Genomic DNA, 18,916 nt, shown 5'->3' with positions numbered 1-18,916 from the left:
TTTACATATATTGTGCATTCCTATCAGTACCTGCTCTCAAGGAGCTTACAATCCAAGGTCCCTACATACACAATTTAGAGCCAGTTATCCACTGTACCAGTGTGTCTTTGTGTTTTGAAAAGAGAAAATACACACACAACCAAAGGCAAAAAAAAACTTGTGCTGTGCAAGCAAACACACATTCACAAACTTGGGGCTCATTCACACTTGTGTATTGTGGTCAGAGACAGGCAACTAGTATTTTTAAAATCAGAAATAGCGTATGCATATTTTCTCAGTTATACCATTGCTTTCACTTTATTTTTTGTCAGTAGGACCACTAATCCACATGTCTACAATGGACACGCATATGACCATTAATTTCTTTAGTGTAATGTGACAATAAATTGGACTTATGGTCAGTAATGTATCACACCTGTATCTTTCTTGTTTAAAATGTCCTGTTATCTACCCACATATATTAATCTGCATACACAACGATCAATTAGGTGGTCCTCTACATGCTAATGTACTATAGGTCATTCCAAGGCTGTCTCAAAACAGAAAAATGACTTTGCTTATCGACTGTATTGTAATTGGTCCCCTTTGTGCATCATGATGTGGTGTCACATTGCCTGCAAAAAAAGCAATGGATACTTTGAGCCTCAAAGGACAGCCCTGTAACTCATGATCCGTCCACTCGCACTGCTCTCAGAGGGGGTCTAATCGGGATGCTGTATCTCAGAAGGAAATCTTAGATGCTGAACCAGAAAGTGATTTTAGAATTAATCTGATCCACATTTCAAGAGGATTTTTAAAGGTGATTTTGTGTTTCAAAACTCAAAAAATATGAAGAACAACAAAACTTTACAAATTTTCTTCAGAAATAGAAACCCATTTTTTATTTTACTATATGTGATTTATAATATAGTGCATTAAATTCGACTTGATGACATGAGCATTGTTATTTTAATATACATAATATAATATCATGTATATTACATTTAACCACTTGACCACTGGGCACTTAAACCCACTTAATAACCAGACCAATTTTCAGCTTTTGGTGCTCTCACATTTTGAATGACAATTACTCAGTCATACAACACTGTAACCAAATGAATGAATCAATTTTTGTCCTTTTTTTCACACAAATAGAGCTTTCTTTTGGTGGTATTTGATCACCTCTGCGGTTTTTATTTTTTTTCGCTTTAAATGAAAAAAGAACAAAAATGTTGTAAAAAAATGAATTTTTCTTCATTCTATTATAACATTTTGCAAAAAAGTTATTTTTCTTCATAAATTTGGCCAAACATGTATACTGCTACATATCTTTGGTAAAAAAAAATAAAAAAATTGTGGATATTATTTAGTCTGGGTGAAAGTTATAGGGTCTACAAGCTATGGTGACAATTACTGAAAATTGATCAATTTGATCACACCTGATGTACTGACAGCCTCTCTCATTTCTTGAGACCCTAACAAGCCAGTACAATACTCCCCAAATGACTCATTTTTGGAAAGTAGACAGGCGGCACTGGTGGGCACAGGCGGCACTGGTGGGCAAATGGGGCACTGGTGGGCACAGGCGGCACTGGTAGGCACTGGCGGCACTGATGTGGCACTGCAGTGGCGCAGATGAGCACTGATGGGCACAGGTGGCACTGATGGGCACTGGTTTGGCATTGTTGTGCACTGGTGTGGCACTGGTGGGGAACTGGGGGCACTGGTGGGGCACAAATGTGGCAGAGATGTGGCAGAGATGGCACAGATGTGGCACTATTGGGCACTGCTGGGCACTAAATAGCACTTACAGTTTGTCTCTAATTGCTCTCCTCTCCTCTCACGCTGGATCGGTGTGAGGAGAGCGATGAATTCAAACTGACCCTATGTCTCTGTTTGTTTACATTTGTGATTGTGCCGTCATTGGACGGCGCGATCACGTGGTAAAGAGCCACGTTCATAACATCTCTGTTAAAAAAAGAGACGTCCTCCCAGAGTTAAGGAACTGCCTTGTAGCCGTAATTTGGCTATGGGGCGGTGAATAAGTGGTCAATAAACATTTTACATAACAAAACTTTCATTTGATGTTCCTTTTTAACATAAAGCAAAAATGGAAAGTGGAGTTGATGTACTAAAGGAGTCAAGGCTGGTAAAATAAAATCACTTCTCAAATTGTATGTTAACTTTTCAAATGGATTTTTAGTAAATAAGGGGAAGCTGGGTTCATTTTAAATACCCAGCTAGAAAAAAAAATCCCACCCATATGATTGGTTATTTAACGATTTCCTAACGGCGTCATAGCTGAAAGACGGGTGGTTGTTCTGGAAGGGTGTCCATGGAAATCCTCCTGGAACCACGACCCTGGGGTGCACATCTGGCACGCTCTGTTGAACCCTGTGTCCTTTGGACACAGCCGATCACAGTTCGTGGTAAGGGGCCAATCACATTGGCCTTTTAACATGTGATTGGCTGTGTCCAAACATAATTGCAGGTTATTAGCAGTAGGAGATCCAGTAACCAGCAATCCTGACAAGGGACATGCACACAGCTAATCAAGGCAGCCCCATTAGTGCCGCCTGTTGGTGCCCATCGGTGCAGCCTCATCAATGCACATCAGTGATCGAAAAAAATTACTTACTTACAAAATTTTATAACAGAAACTAAGAAAGTTTTTTTTTTCTGTCTTTTTTAATTTGTTTAGATAAAAATTAAAAACCCAGTAGTGATTAAATACCACTAAAATAAAGCTTTCAAATAAATGATAAAAATGTCATATGGGTACAGTGTGAAATTGTCATTCAAAGTTCGGCAGTACCGAAAGCTGAAAATTGACCTAGACAGGACAGGGGTATAAGTGCCCAGCAAGGAAGTGGTTAAAGTGAACACATGTTCACCTTATTCACTGACATTCACTTTGCACAGTGGACAAACACTTTGCTAAATGAACAATCTCTACTCCTTTAGTAAATTAACCCAGATATATTTCCGTGACAATACTATATACTGTAAATGCTCCTTCACAGTAATACAGTATACATATGTGACCTGACAGCTGAAAGCTGGAATGCTCATATAAAGAGGAGCCTCATTATTGAACATTTTCACCTTAACTGACCACATAAAATGCATCTGGTGTAGTTTCTGAACGGCACATACATATTCTGGGAAAAATATATATACGTCTTATGTTTCTCTAACAAAATCAGCCGTACACTATTAAATTACCTTTCTAAAGATCCTTTATTTTCAGAAAATATATGACTTGGAGAGATGTTTGTACAAAGTCTGTAACATGCATATATTAATTAGAAAATTGGATCAGCTATCTGAAGGGTAGAGATTGAGTGCCCAGTAGTGAATGGCTTAAAGCAGGGAAGCATAGAAAACACGTTTTTTTCTGGGTGTCTGGTTTGTTTTGCATATTAAGAGCCTCTCAGCTTTAGAAACGAAGACAAAATCTAAATCTTAACAGCTTTGACATTAGAAACTATAGAAAGTTTTTGTTTGAACTGAAGGTCCTCTTTAATACTGAGTCTGAATAAAACAAGTGACATGGCCTTTTAGAGGGTATAAAATGTGGCTGCCACAACATCCGTACCACATTGTGTGCTGTTTCATAATATGCAGTAGCAGCATGGGCTTGGCAGTAAACTTCAGCTTTATTACCAGGCAGATCACTCTGTCTTTCTGGCTTCATTAATACAGCTCTGTAACACTCACAAACTGGCTTAGACAGCAAGACACAATAGTGCTTCCTAGGCAAAGCACAATGTAGTTAAAATATCATCAACAAAAACATATTTGAGAATAGAAGAGAATAATTATGGAAAAAATATGCTCATATTTAAAAGATTGAAAGGAAATGCACAATGGTTCCTATTTATAAAAAGCTGAAACTGATATTTTGCCATTTTTCTATGAAATAGAAATTCTCACAGTTTTAACCTATTTTGTAAAAAGTTATGAGCAATTTTTTTGCTCATTTTTTTCATAGTTCAATAGGGATGAAAATAATTCCCTTAGATTTATTCAATTGATAAAGACATAAAGTCATTAGCTTTTTTTTTTTTTAAGTGGATATAATCTTTTTTTTTTTATAATGAGAACATAATATCTCTTTTATAATGAGAAGGAAGTGACTTTTGTACCAACCAGGCTGTTTTGTAATAATAATTGCACATGTGATGATAAATAACCAGTTAACTACTGGCTCACGACTATATACATCGGCAGAATGGCAGGGCTAGGCTAAGTGGCATATATATATACGTCACTTTGAATTATCCGCTGGGTGGGCACGCGCACACCCCTGCCTTGAGCTCTGTGACCATGCCCGTGGGACCCACGGACTCAATGTCTGCCGATGTCCCAAATCAGGTCACAGAGCTGCAGAACGGGGAGAGCAAGTGTAAACAAGCCTCTCCCCATTCTGCCCATTGACACTGTCACTGATCGTATGCTCCCTCTCATCGGGAGCAGCCATCAGTGATGTGTCACTCCTGTTAGGGGTGACGTGTCACCCCTAACAGTTATAATCACTCACTAGGACACACTTAACCCCTTCCTAGCCCCCTAGTGGTTAACCCCTTCACTGCCAGTCACATTTATACAGTAATCAGTGCATTATTATAGCATTGATTGCTATATAAATGTGAATGGTCCAAAAATAGTGTCAAAAGTGTCCAATATGTCCGCCATAATATCGCAGTCACGATTACTAGTAAAAATGCCATAAAACTATCCTCTATTTTGTAGACGCTATAACTTTTGCACAAACCAATCAATAAACACTTACGAAAAATATGTAGAAGAATACGTATCTTTGACAACACACCAAGATTCTTTGACAGCACACCAAGATTCTTTGACAACACACCAAGATTCTTTGCGAAAGTGGTATGCCTAGTGAAACACACACCAAGATTCGTTGACAACACACCAAGATTCTTTGACAACACACCAAGATTCTTTGACAACACACCAAGATTCTTTGACAGCACACCAAGATTCTTTGAGAAAGTGGTATGCATAGTGCAAAACATGTCAGAATTTAACCTTTTCCCTTGGCTATTTTAATAAAAGAAGAAAAATATTTTGCATCTTGTTGTGCAGTGTTCCTGTTGCTGGTAACATTGATTTCTTAAGTGAACATGAGCTGAGCCAATACTTGAAATGAATTGAGTGTAAAGCTTGATCTTGTCTGGAGTGGCATGTGAAATATTTGATACAGTAAGTTGCAAATGGCAGCTTTGGGACTAGTGATAAATATAAGCTATTTACCTCCCTAGATCAGTCTCTAGATCCACTGCAAAAGCTGGTCTCGTCCACTGCAAGCTTCTTGTTAACTAAGAGATTTGGCCACACAGAACTCTAAAATACTATGGAAATTTTACCACCACACATAACAGATTAAAGGAAACAAATCAGAGAAGGCAGCAATGTGAACAGTGAATCATACTACAGAGTTTCACATTCATTAAAACAGCCATGATATAGCTCTATCCCTTGTAATTCCTGGGAGTGCCTTGCTTATCTATATTATTACGAACTTCCTTTGCAGTGCACCAAGGCTATTTTTGCTTATCTGTTCATGTGAGGGTATCATATATTACACATATACAGTATATATGTTATGACAGGTTCCCAGCACTATACCCAAATGTGTAGGGTTTTATGTTGGTTCAGTTACTGAGATGGATGCCTGTAAGAGAAAAATCAAGCCACCTAAGAAATAATACAAAATGCCCCAGAAGAAGGATATTTCTTCAACCCAGACTGTGTCCTACTGATATCTACACAATTTATCAACTTACACTAACAAAATATTGTTCAGTACTGTATAATTACAACGAGCAGTATGTGAGGAGAATTTGTCATGTGTTATAAGTAAGAGTAAGCTTGTGCACCATTTAACAATCCACTTAGGCAAGATCTGTGTTTTTTTTCCTCTACCAGCCATTTTAAACAGTTGCTAAATTTAGGTTGTCATTTTCTCAAATCCTGAAAGCATAAAAGGATAACTGGTCTTTTTCTAGGATTCAACTATAGGAGTCAAAAGTTACACAGAGGTAGCATTTAAAAAGGGACACGTATTTTCTGTAACAATAGGCACTGAAAAGAGCTACTGTACTTGTAGTCGCAAACTGTCTCAAATGGATGTGTAGAAAACATAATAGATCCTATAATATTTTGAGGACTACATTTTTTTAACTATTACACGATATTCACATACTTTTAGATAATATTAATACAATTTTCCATGCATGGGTCACTATTGAAAAATGTATTAGTGGCAGTGACTATATACCGTAATCCTAATGCCAATCCTCATTCATGAGAGCTGGGGTCAACACAAATCATGTAGAAGTTGTTGAATATGTGCACAAGCATCATTAAAGGTCTGCTGAATTAAACTTACCAGCCTTTACAGTTCAAGTCTAGTATTTAATGTGGGATAGCTAAAAGTAAGTGTTCCAATGTAACTGGTTTAGTGCATATGGTAACTTAAACACAAAATTCACTGTTAAAATTGTGTCTGTTCAGATAGGAAACAAGGAACAGGGAACATTCTCTATCCTTTTCTTTCAATGTCCCTCATCACTATGGTTGAAAATTATCATTGATTTGCATCTACCATCCCATAGGAGTTCAAGTGCCCTTATCCAAAACTATTGTTTTCAAATGAATATATGCTATTGTATAGTCTGATTTAATCTGTACACTATGAATGCCATAATGCAGTGAAGATATTACTAATGAGCTGGTATTTTATGGTTATGGTAAACCACAAGCCCACACTATGGGTAAAAGTGAGTAAAGCTCACATAATGAGTAAAAGTTGCAAGGCCACACTATGGGGTAGATTTACTAAAACTGGTGTACACAGAATCTGGTGCAGCTGTGCATAGTAACCAATTAGCTTAAAACTTCATTTTTTTTCAATTAAGCTTTTACAATACAACCCAGAAGCTGATTGCTTACTATGCACAGCTGCACCAGATTCTATGTGCACCAGTTTTAGTAAATACCCCCTACGTGTTATCTAAAAAGTGAAAACAGCATCAGTTATGTTCTTTCAGGCATGATTTATCTCATTAAAACCAGATTTGCTTATAAGGAGGGAGCAAGACAGGATTGAGTCACTGCTCTGATTTGGTCAACCCTTTGTGTAAACTTTGGACTGAGCTTGTGAGTCCTGAGGAAGAAAAGAAAGCAATCAGGAAGGAAGACAGACAAGAAGGAAGGTAAATAAGGAGGGAGGATGGAAAGAAGGCAAAGAAAGAGAGGCGAGGGAAGGCAATCAGGGAGGAAGGGAGGATGGAAGAAAGGAAAGGGAAGGAGGAAGACAGGAAGGAAGGAAGGATTGATCTATGTCATTAGGTAATATTATATGATTAGAACTGTTGGCTGTGTCAGGATATATATATACCGATAGCTACCTGATATAGCAGGGGTCTCCAAACATTTTAAACAGAGGGCCGGTTTATTGTCCTTCAGACTCTTGGAGGGCCGGACTTTGGCCAGCGGGAGTGAAAATTTTCCTGGCATCAGTGGGGGTAAACATCCCGTATTAGGGGTGGGGGATAGTGCCCCATTGCTGGTATCATAGGGAGGAATAGTGCCCCATTAGTGGTGTCAGTGGGAGAAATGGTGCTCCATTGTCGGTGTCAGATGGCAGAATAGTGTCTCGTATCATTGGGAGGGATAGTGCTCCAAGGGCCAGATAAAGGCAATCAAAGGGCCGCATCCGGCCCTCGGGCCGCAGTTTGGAGACCAATGTGATATAGCATACAGTTTTTTGTGCCCACCCCACATATCCCTTTAGTATGATCCACCCATTAGGTATTACAGCTTTAATAAATGCAATAGGCAAAGGAAATGTATATTGCTGTTTTGAATTCTAGGCACCATCATATGTATGAATCGTCCACTGATGCAAAGAAAATTGTTAATAAATTATCTCCTGAATATATTTTCTACTGCCATGGATTGAAGCACAAACACAGCATGTAAAACATACTAATTGCATAGTATACAGTAGTATATTATGTGAAATGTATTTCAGTCTCTTTAGCTGCAAACTATACATGAAATAATGCTGTTGAAGTTCAACACAATACTTGCCTTTCTAAGTTCTGTCCAATTTTACTGTGAAATCTCAAATAATAACAGACGAGTGAAAATAGTGAACAATAGACAGATTAGAATGAAACCCATTAAAATATTGTGAAATTACTTCACAATACCACTATACAATACAAATTGGTGTACTATGAACAGAGCCAGGAGTGGGGAAAACTGCATTTACCTTTTATAATGCAAAAAAGTTAATACAACTATTTGATTAAAATTACATTACCATGAAAAGTGTAAAAGTTCTATCTATAGTTTTATTGTTAAAAATTATGTATTACAGAGGTGTTGCTTAAATTTGTGATGATATATGTAGCAAATGCTGGGAAATCTTGAACACAGGAATATTGTATACCAAACACAGTATTCAACAGTTAAAAAAAAGGGACATAGGGAATCCAGATTTTTTTTTTTTATATAATGGTCAGTCCCTGCTATTTTTGCATGCCTTAGGAGTTTAAAATGTAGTCAATGTTTTTAAGGAACTGATGTCTTGATGTCCAGATTAAATTTAATCAGTGTGAATTGGTTAACTTGAACATAACTTATATAGTGAACTTTTTAGGAAATATGTTTTACTATAAGCTGATAAATGAATGAATTTTAAAATCAAATTTTAAAACACTTTTATTTAACTATTTTGTACAAACTTTAATGTACAGTGACAGTGACAGCTCATGCTTCTACGTGAGTTTTGTATTTTGCCTGTAGAAGCAGCTCAATGTTATCCTATGTTCCCACGCACATTAGGATGATTAGAGTCATACTGTAGGCTCAGTGTTTAGAGGCAGGAAAAACAAAAAAAATTCTGGTTTGTGTTTTTGATTGGAGCTTTCTGGCAGAAAAAACATTCCTAAGCTCTCGTAAACTCCTGTACAAAATCACTCTATATGAGCATCTTTTTTCTGCCAAGGGAACTAGCATTTTTTAAAGCCCAGTTTGAATAGAGCCTAAATTTAACTTTAACTGGGTTATTTTTACTTTGTGAAGAAAACATACTGTTTAATATATAATGAATAGTGAACTACAGTATATATTTTTGTTAATTTCAGAAATAATCTCTATGGGCATGCGCCGTTTGTGAAAGAATCCCAGTGCGCATGCTCGAAATTACGCCGCAAATCGTCAATGCTTTAGACGTGAATGTAACTTACATACAGCCCTATTCGCGAACGACTTACGCAAACAACGTATCATTTTCAAAATTCGACGCGGGAACGACGTCCATACTTAACATAGGATACGCCTCATATAGCAGGGGTAACTTTACGCCGGAAAAAGCCTAACGTAAACAATGTAAAAAAATGCGCCGGGCGGACGTACGTTTATGATTTGGCGTATCTACCTAATTAGCATATTCCTTGCGTAAATCGATGGAAGCGCCACCTAGCGGCCAGCGTAAATATGCAACTAAGATACGACGGCGTAAGAGACTTACGCCAGTTGGATCTTAGCCTAATTTCGGCGTATCTTGCTTTCTAAATACAGAATGAAGATACGCCGGCGCAGCTTTGAATTTACACGGCGTATCAATAGATACGCCAACGTAAATTCTTTCTGAATCCAGCCCTTTATGTCTAACTATGTCAGCAGCACTATTCCTCTATTTCCTAGACTATGCTAAAAAGAGTTTGGCATAACTGGAACCCACCAATCCCAGCAACACCTATGTGTTCTAAAGAGAAAACATGGGGCTGATTTTTTAAAAAAATGGTATGATCTTACTGCGACCAAACTGCTTTTTTAAGGAGAAATATAAAAGTGTTAACCTCTTCAGGCCTGAAAGATTTGACTGCTCAATTACAGGCCATTTTTTGCGATAGACACTGTGTCACTTTAACTGACAATTGAGCGGTCATGTGATGATGTAAACAAACAAGATTTACGTCCTTTTTTTCCACAAATGGAGCTTTCTTTTGGTGGTATTTGATCATCTCTGCAGTTTTTATTTTTTTGCGCTATCAACAAAAAAAGAGCAACAATTTTGAAAAAAATGTGATGGGGGTTATTTACTAAAGGCAAATCCACTTTGCACTGCAAGTGCACTTGTGCAGTATGAAGTGCAGTCGCTGTAGATCTGAGGGAGACATACAAGGAAAATAAAAAACTGCATTTTTGCTTGCACATGATTGGATGATAAAATCAGCAGAGCTTACCCTCATTTCAGAGCTTCCTCTCAGATCTACAGTGACTGCACTTTCAGTGTAGTGCAAAGTGGATTTGCCTTTAGTAAATAACCCCCAATAGTTTGAACTTTTTGCTAAAATAAATATTCCCATTTTTTAAAAAAAAAAAAGCTAATTTTTCCTCAGTTTAGACTGATATGTATTCTTCTACATATTTTTGGTAATAGAAATCTCAATAAGCATATATTGATTGGTTTGCACAAAAGCTATAGTGTCTACAAAATAGGGGAAAGATTTATGGTATTTTTTTTTTTTTTTACTAGTAATGGCGGTGATAGGACTGCCTGGGTAAGGAGACCAATCATTGTTCATACTTACAATGAACAACAAATCGCTCTCCTCACCCCTGACAGCACTGAGATCTGTCTGTTTACATTGACAGATCTCTGTTCTGTCTCTGTGTGGAGAGATTGCGGGTGCCCAGCAATCATCGCAACCACTGGACACGCACATCGGCCTAGTGGTAAAAAGGCAAACTGACATATAACTATTATGGTTTGCCCAGGGGAGCCAACCTGCCGCAGTATAACTGTGGCAGCTGGTTGGGAAGGGGTTAAAGCTGAAACTGCTATTGAGGTTATCAGCTTTGGGTATCTGGACTGCAATGAAGATAACTTCTCCTCCATTGAGGAAAGCTTTTTTACTTATTACACTGCATGTAATATAATCTGTGAATAGGGGAGAAAATTATGTGACTGATCAGACTCTTCCCTATTCACACATTGTGTTACATGCAGTGTAATCAGTGAAATAACATTTCTTAATGGAGGAGGAGGGATAAGTCCCCTTATATGATAATCTTTAGTGCAGCAAAGCCTGGAGACCTAAAGCTGTTAACCTCCACAGTGCCAGAGGTTCAGCAGAGGACAGGGGATCTCTGCAGTAAGATTTTCTACATCTTTCACTTGCTGTGGGACTCTGAAACAAGCAAAACGTCATTCATCTCAAGGAATGGTAAATAAAAAACTGAGACGAGAAGTGCCACGTCCCATAACCTGTTAAAGACATGTGCCCAGCTTCTCCACCAACCATGCAGTATTATCTACAGCTTTGTGCAGGGAATACAACATGGGACCACATGCCCCGCACCATGCATTTTATGAATGTTACATAAAGTGTATGCAATGTGGAATAAAAACACCAGTGCCCATGCTCTAATATAAATAAGTACCTAAAGCTGGTAGGTTTACAACTGTATTTTATTTTTTATTTAGATAGCTATCATTAAAAAAATATTCAGACCATTTATTACCAAAATACCCATCAACCAAAGTAACATGAAGCAGTAATGTGCCAGAAGGTTGGACCACAGTAAAAACAACTTTGGTGTGCCTGCAAAAAATGTTCTCCAAACTATCAGTGAGTACCCTCTAGTGGTTTTACGCATTAATCTTTTCTAAGCTTCTCACAATTTTCAGGTAATGAGAATCTCTATTTCTTGATAATTGTATGCTCATATAAGCACTGTTGGGACAATCTTTAAACAAAAGTATGATTTAACATCAGAAATTGTCCAGTATATTGAATAATTCTACAAAATGCAGGTGTTTACTGCAAATTTTATTTTTTATGATATCATCATACCATTAACAGCTTTAACAAATAACACTTAAAGGGGTTGTAAAGGTTTGTTTTTTATTTTCTAAATAGGTTCCTTTAAGCTAGTGCAATGTTGGTTCACTTACCTTTTCCTTCGATTTCCCTTCTAAATGTTTTTTTTTCATTGTCCGAATTTCTCACTTCCTGTTTCTCCTCAGTAAACTTGCCACCATCATCCAAGTGGTGGTTAGTCAGCCAGAACAGCTTACTGAACAGCTTACTAAGGAGAAACAGGAAGTGAGAGAACAAAGAAAAAAAAACATTTAGAAAGGAAATCGAAGGAAAAGGTAAGTGTACCAACAATGCACTAGCTTAAAGGAACCTATTAGAAAATAAAAAACGAACCTTTACAACCCCTTTATATACAGTATTTGTTGCATAAAATAACTATTGTGTAAACAGCATTAAGTGGCAGCCGTAAAAATTATGTGATGGCTTATGAAAAAGTATATCTGTACAGTATATAGCAATATTAATAACAGAATAAAAATTGTGTGAATGGGGGCATGATAAAAAAAAGACATTTTGGTTAAATTAAAGGGGGTATGCTCTAACAAGGAAAGGCCATGGACTCATCTTTTTTATAAATGGATATTAAATAAATACTGTCATTCAGTCTTAAAAACCAAAGTATTATATAATGCTGTTTTAATGGCTACATTTGGCTCTGTTTTGTGACAGGGCACAGTCTGATGCCATGCTATGCATTTATGTGGCATCTGTAGAGAGCAAATGTGAAACTGCTTTTTGCTCTTTTTAAATTCTTAACTGCTTCATGTGAAATGGATTAAACATATGCCAATGTGATTAGAAGGTTGAGCTTCAATGTATTCTTCCGTGTTCCTTTCCTTCCATTTCAGAAAGCTACGTGTGCCTTCCAATTGCATAATGTTCTCTTGCCTTTACATCAAAAGCCTGGCATTTCTGAATCAATTAAGGATCACAGACAGCCATGTCGTTAAAGCTCTGAGAGAGGATTTGTTATTATCCAGTTATTGTATCTGAACTCATAGTTTAGCTGCCCAGTCAGGCTTTAGACTTTAAGTGGCACATCCTAAAAACAACAGGATTAGTCTACATTGAGTCCAAATACCTGCCCTGTTGACACATACTCTGATGTGGTCTTGCTGCCAGCAACCTTTGATGCAATCAGAAAGGAAAAATTATACAAAAAATTGCCAAAAAAAACAAACCAGGATTACATTGCTCTAGCTTTTAGAGATGAGGTAGGATTGGAAGATAATCTAATTATATGAATATTAAGAACCACTAAGCATCTTTTGTTGCAATTACCAAGCTTTCACACATAAGAGAGGGCATTTTCTTAGCACTTTGTTAATCCATCAACTGTTTAGCATCAAAGGAAAATTTGGGGAAAAAATTGAATGAGTGAAGTAGGTTTATACAGCAGTGATATTTTTTTTAAACCAAACTTCACAAAATTCCTTTGAACTTAAAATAAACCGAGGCAATAGAGAAATACAAAACAAAGTTTCATTTTTCTTCAAGAACACATTAAGGACTTTGGAGTTTGGTTCCAAAGCTTCAGCAATGCTGTTTTATAAAGCAAAAAACAGCATGACCATCCCGTTCATATGTCTGTGAATCAGCCATCACTCATTCTGTGCTTCCGTAGCTACCTAGATTAGTGATATTCAGACTTCCCCATATTTATGAAAAAGATAGATAGCATGCATAAATAACTTATTTATCTTGCAGAATGGCAATGGGGAAACAGATGAAAATATAGACTTGGTGGTCATACCAAAAAGTTAATCTATATATTCAGGCAGCCATGGAATAGAAAAATGTGACAGTGAATTAAAAAGTTATGTATAGCTAAAACTTTTTTTTGTTTAGTTCATGTTATTTTCTTGCTGTCGGTGTCTAGGACACGCAAAAGAAAGTGAGAGGAAATCTCCTAAACTGAATGTTATTCTCATCTTAGACAGTTGTTACCAGAACAGGTGTCCCATTTTAAGATTTCCCCTCACCTCTTTATCATCTAACTTTTACTCTATAATGTACTACTTTCCCTTACTTTCTACCTTGGTAAAAATAGTTACAACAAACAGAAAAGTAATTCTCCACAGTGGGGAAACAGACTGCAACAAATATTTGACAGAGAACCAACACGTTTTGCCTTCACATGCATATTAAAAGAATGTCCAGATAGGGAACCCTAAAATGACATGCATTGTATTACATATTAATGCACTTCCCTTGCTTTCAGCACTGTTCAGTGGGCACTAACATATCATAACCTCTTTCCATCAGTTTCCACTTGTTGACTTCTCTCATTTCATTTTAAGTAATTCAAAGAAAGATGGTGTTTTAAATGCAATGTTTATACATTGTATATGCGAGCAGACCATGGAAATGAAAAGTGAATTGACAGTACTGTTCTTAAAAGTGAGGCACATTTACAACAGAACTTTAGTCCTATTATTTTTAGAATCTTATTTTTAGAGCCTTTGTAGGATTAAGAATGGGAAACTATGAACTCTGACTCTATTGCTGTATTTTTAGCCTAACAAACACTTCTTGCTGTAGGGGGGACCAATAAACTGTTTACAAGAGGAGAAGAACAGAAAAAGAAGGAATATATAGAAGGAAATAGTCATCCTGCATATAACATGGCAGGGGTGTGTGAAGCACAAGGGTGCATTGTAAGGATGAGCTCAGGAACATTCGCAACTCCAAGTGCCCGCGCTAAACAGGCAGTCAAGCCTCGTACACACAGCCGAGAAACTCGACGGGCAAAACACATCGTTTTGCTCGTCGAGTTCCTTGTGAAGCCGCCGAGGATCTCGGCGAGCCAACTTTTCCCATTGCCGTCGGGGAAAAAGAAGACATGTTTTCTTTTTGGTCCGACGAGATCCTCGGTGGTTTCCTCATTGAAAAGTGTACACACGACTGGTTTCCTCGGCAAAAACAAAAACAAACAGCAAGCTTCTTGCTGGTTTTTGCTGAGAAACTCGGCCGTGTGTATGAGGCCTAAGACATTTTCCAATCTGTGGCTGCACAGAGCAGGAAATATCTCACTACCTGTGATTAGCGCTGCAGAGTGTCAGCTTCCTGGCGGGAGTGGGAATGTGGAGTTGCGAACACCTGAGCTCATCCTTAGTGCATTGAATAACATTTTTTTTAAATAAAGCCTATTGGCTATTATAGCAGGAATGGTGGTGGTGGTTTATTTGGGCAATAGGCTCTTGGGGATGTCCAACAACCTCATAGAGGTGTGGTACTTTTTTTAAATGCATACATAGCTGTTAGTAAATATAAGGAATATTTTCAATCCGGTATGGTACACTTTCCAAGTTGAGAATAGATTTTTTTGTTTTAACATTTAAAACGGTTCTCTTCTGACCCTCTGTCTCTTTACCATTTCAAGCAGTATATTAGAATAGACCTTCTAATGTTTTGTTCAAAAAAAACTGTTTGTTTTTGCTGTACAACTAGGGAAGTTTTTTTTGTATACAAATTATTTTTATTGGGTTCAAGTTCAAAATGCAACAATATCCTTGAGATTAATTATTGATAATACATAGTCAAAAGACATTCCATCGAATATTGCAAATTACAGAGTAAGTTGTTACATTTTATCCAAGGTGTAGCGCAATGAGAGGACAGGAAACCCCAAATATCACTGCAGAATACTAACAATAAAATAATGTCTAATGTGCTCATGACATATTATATTATAGGACAATACATGAAGATGGTCTGAGTGTTGACATACATCAATTACTTAATCCTCAAGAGAGTTTATAAAGTTAGACCTTGTACACACAACAGTTTTCCTCTGCAAAATCCATCAGGAAAAATGCTGGCAGAGCATTTTTGCCAAGAAAAACGGTCGTGTGTATGTTTTTCATCAAGAAAACTGTTGTGGATCTCGACGAGAAAAAAAGAGAACATGCTCTCTTTTTTCTCGTCTGAAGTCTCAATTTCCTTGTGTTTCTCGTCAGGCTGGTTTACGACGAGAAACACGTTCGTGTGTATGCTTAGAAACCCGCACATGCTCAGAATAAAGTATGAGACAGGAGCGCACCTTCGATAAAAGTAGCGTTCGTAATGGAGATAGCTGATTCGTCACGCTGTAACAGACTGAAAAGCGCAAATCGTCTCTCACCAAACTTTTACTTAACACGCAGTAACATGAGATTAGCAAAAGCAGCCCCAAGGGTGGCGCCAGTGGAATCGAACTTCCCCTTTATAGTGCTGTCGTACGCGTTGTACATCACCGCGTTTGAGAACGACGAGATTTTGTCTTGACAGTGTGTATGCAAGGAAAGCTTGACAAGATTCTAGTCAAGCCTGACAAGAACCTCGTCGAGGAAAACAACATTTCTTTTACAACGAGATTCTCAGTCGTGTGTACGAGGCCTTAAGGCTGACAGAAGGTAACAGAAAGATATTCAATATGAGGACCAGTAATTCCACTTCTTTTCAAATAATTGCATGGTATCATAGATGATGTGGTAGATTATTTCTAAAATTGTAACTTAGTCATATCTCCAATTAAGAGCAATAACCCAATGGATGGCACTGAATAAAGAGTTAAGTAACCTTTCACGGGAAGAGGGAACATCAGGGATGGGAGAAAACAGTAAGCACATTGAAAGTGTTAGTGTGAGCTGAGTGCCTGTAGATCTGTTTTTTTTTTCTGTCAGTCTGCCACAGTAAGTGTAAATAAGAGCAGCTACAAAATATGTGGGTAAGAGCCCCATGATCTGTGCAACCCTTAAAGCAAGAGGTGGGAAATGAGGGATAGATCGTATGCAGTTTGAATTGTGTCATATATCACCAGTTATGAAGTTTGATGGCTGTTTTTTGGACAACCAAAGATAGAGTGCATTTATGTAGATTTGATAGTCTAATCCACTTCAGCTTCCGATTGAGTCATTGGGGATTTGTTTGGTATTTAAAGACTGTTAAGGTATCATTAAAGTGTGGAGATAATACCCCTGTCCTTTACCAAAAATGTTTTTTTTTTAAAGGTCAAGGTATAGTTGGTACTATAGAATTGTTGGATTTGTAAGTACTTGAACCATGCAGAGTTGAGAAAATCATAAGTTTGCTTCATGTGAGTGAAGGAACTAAAGTGTGAGCCAACCATATGTGAATTTAAGGAAACCAAGTTATGTTTGATTCAACAGGAGAACATAGATCTGGATGAATTTTCTCCCAGGGAAGATAACATCACTAAGAAAGGAAGTTAAAATACTAGAGGTGGATGTGAAAAAAAATGGTTTTGGCGTTCCCCGTAATATTCATACCAGACCCAAATGGACTGGTAATGGACTAGGGACGTTTTTTTTTCAATGAGTTTTATCTGTATTGTTGAGACCTGACAATTCATTACAGCCACGATCAGTTTTTAATTTTTGATGGGAGTTGAGGCCTTGTGCATTATGAGAAATTACTTGGATTTCCATTAGTATTTAGACATCTGTCCAACATTACACAGGACATTGGAAGCAATCATTACTAGGCATTGTAGAATGAGGAACAAATTATTGATTCTGTTGCTTGTGACTCAGCATGTGTACACGCATTGCATGTTGATGAAATAGTATGTTCCATGGTTTTATTCAAAATTATATATTTTTAGTTAAGTTGCCAATAAGGTTGGCACCAAAACAAAGGAGACCTAAAGTGTAGGTTTCCTGGATTGGATGGCCCGATACAATGGGCTTTGTTTTTTTTTTATGGATGTCCCTGGTAGGTGACAACCACAAATGAATTTTCCAATCTATTTTCTTGACCTAGCCAGTTCTGGAAGGTAGTAAGGTATTATGGATCAATAAATCTTTTTGCTATAATGGAATTTAACAACTTGTTGACAACTCTCTGATTAGCAATTTAAGTGTCATATAGTGTATACTGTATATATAAAATCTAACTCCCAACAAGTTCTGTATATAACAGCTCAGCATCAAAGAGATTTATTGTCAGAAAAGCCCTATACTAGTTGTGCATGCTTTTGTTGGTTGAGCAAGTTGCAGAGGAAACAGGGGCCCAATATATGTGTCCATTTATTGGTAATCTAAAATGGAAAAATTGATACATTTCTAAATGTTCTCTTGTTGGGAAATCTGCACAGCGGGAATGTATTTATTTCATGACTCTTACCACAGCATAGTGATTTCATGCATTAAAGGTCATTTCCAAGTAGGTTAGACATGGGAGAAAAAACAGAATACTGTAGACATTACAGAAAAAAATTGTGCTTGTTTAGTAAACTAAAAAGAAATTAGGGATGTCCTTACATGTACAAATATGTCCAAACTGAATAAGGATTTGAGCAAAAAAGCTTTTTATCCCGAATGGTACTAGTTATAAGAAAGAAACTTTCAGCATCAGTATAGAAAACTATTCTTAATTAGAAGAGTAGCTAAGTTGTGGAGCTCCTTAGCACATAAGGTATGGACAATAAAATGAATAACATAGTTTTACCACTTAAGGACCCCTTCACGCCGATATACGTCGGCAGAATGGCACGGCTGGGCACAATCACGTACCTGTACATGTCTCTTTAAGCCCAGCCATGGGGAACCGGGGACCCGATCACCGCCGGTGTCTCGCGATTGGTCACTGGAGCTGAAGAATGGGGAGAGGTGTGTGTGAACACACCTTCCCTATTCTTCACTGTGGCAGTGTCATTGATCATCTGTTCCCTGATATAGGCAAAGACGATCAATTAAGTCACACGTCCAGCCGCGCCCCCCCCTACAGTTAGAAACACATATGAGGTCACACGTAACCCCTACAGTGCCCCCTAGTGGTTAACTCCTAAACTTAAATTGTCATTTTCACAGTAAACAGTGCATTTTTATAGACACCAAAAATGTGTCAAAATTGTCCGATGTGTCCGCCATAATGTCACAGTCATGAAAAAATCACTGATCGCCGCCATTAGTAGTAATAAAAAAAATATTAATAAAAATGCAATAAAACTACCCCCTATTGTGTAAACGCTATAAATTTTGCACAAACCAATCAATAAATGC

At 37.5% G+C, this 18,916-nt stretch overlaps 1 protein-coding gene across 1 annotated transcript in view; it reads right to left on the bottom strand.

The window, feature by feature from the left end:
- The window catches only part of TENM2 (teneurin transmembrane protein 2), a 1,404,789-nt gene that overhangs the window by 1,075,269 nt on the left and 310,604 nt on the right, over positions 1-18,916 (bottom strand). The window lies entirely within an intron of this gene.

The sequence above is a fragment of the Rana temporaria genome, chromosome 3 (assembly GCF_905171775.1).
Source record: "Rana temporaria chromosome 3, aRanTem1.1, whole genome shotgun sequence".
Classification (NCBI taxonomy): domain Eukaryota; kingdom Metazoa; phylum Chordata; class Amphibia; order Anura; family Ranidae; genus Rana; species Rana temporaria.
This window is presented reverse-complemented; position numbering and strand designations above follow the sequence as displayed.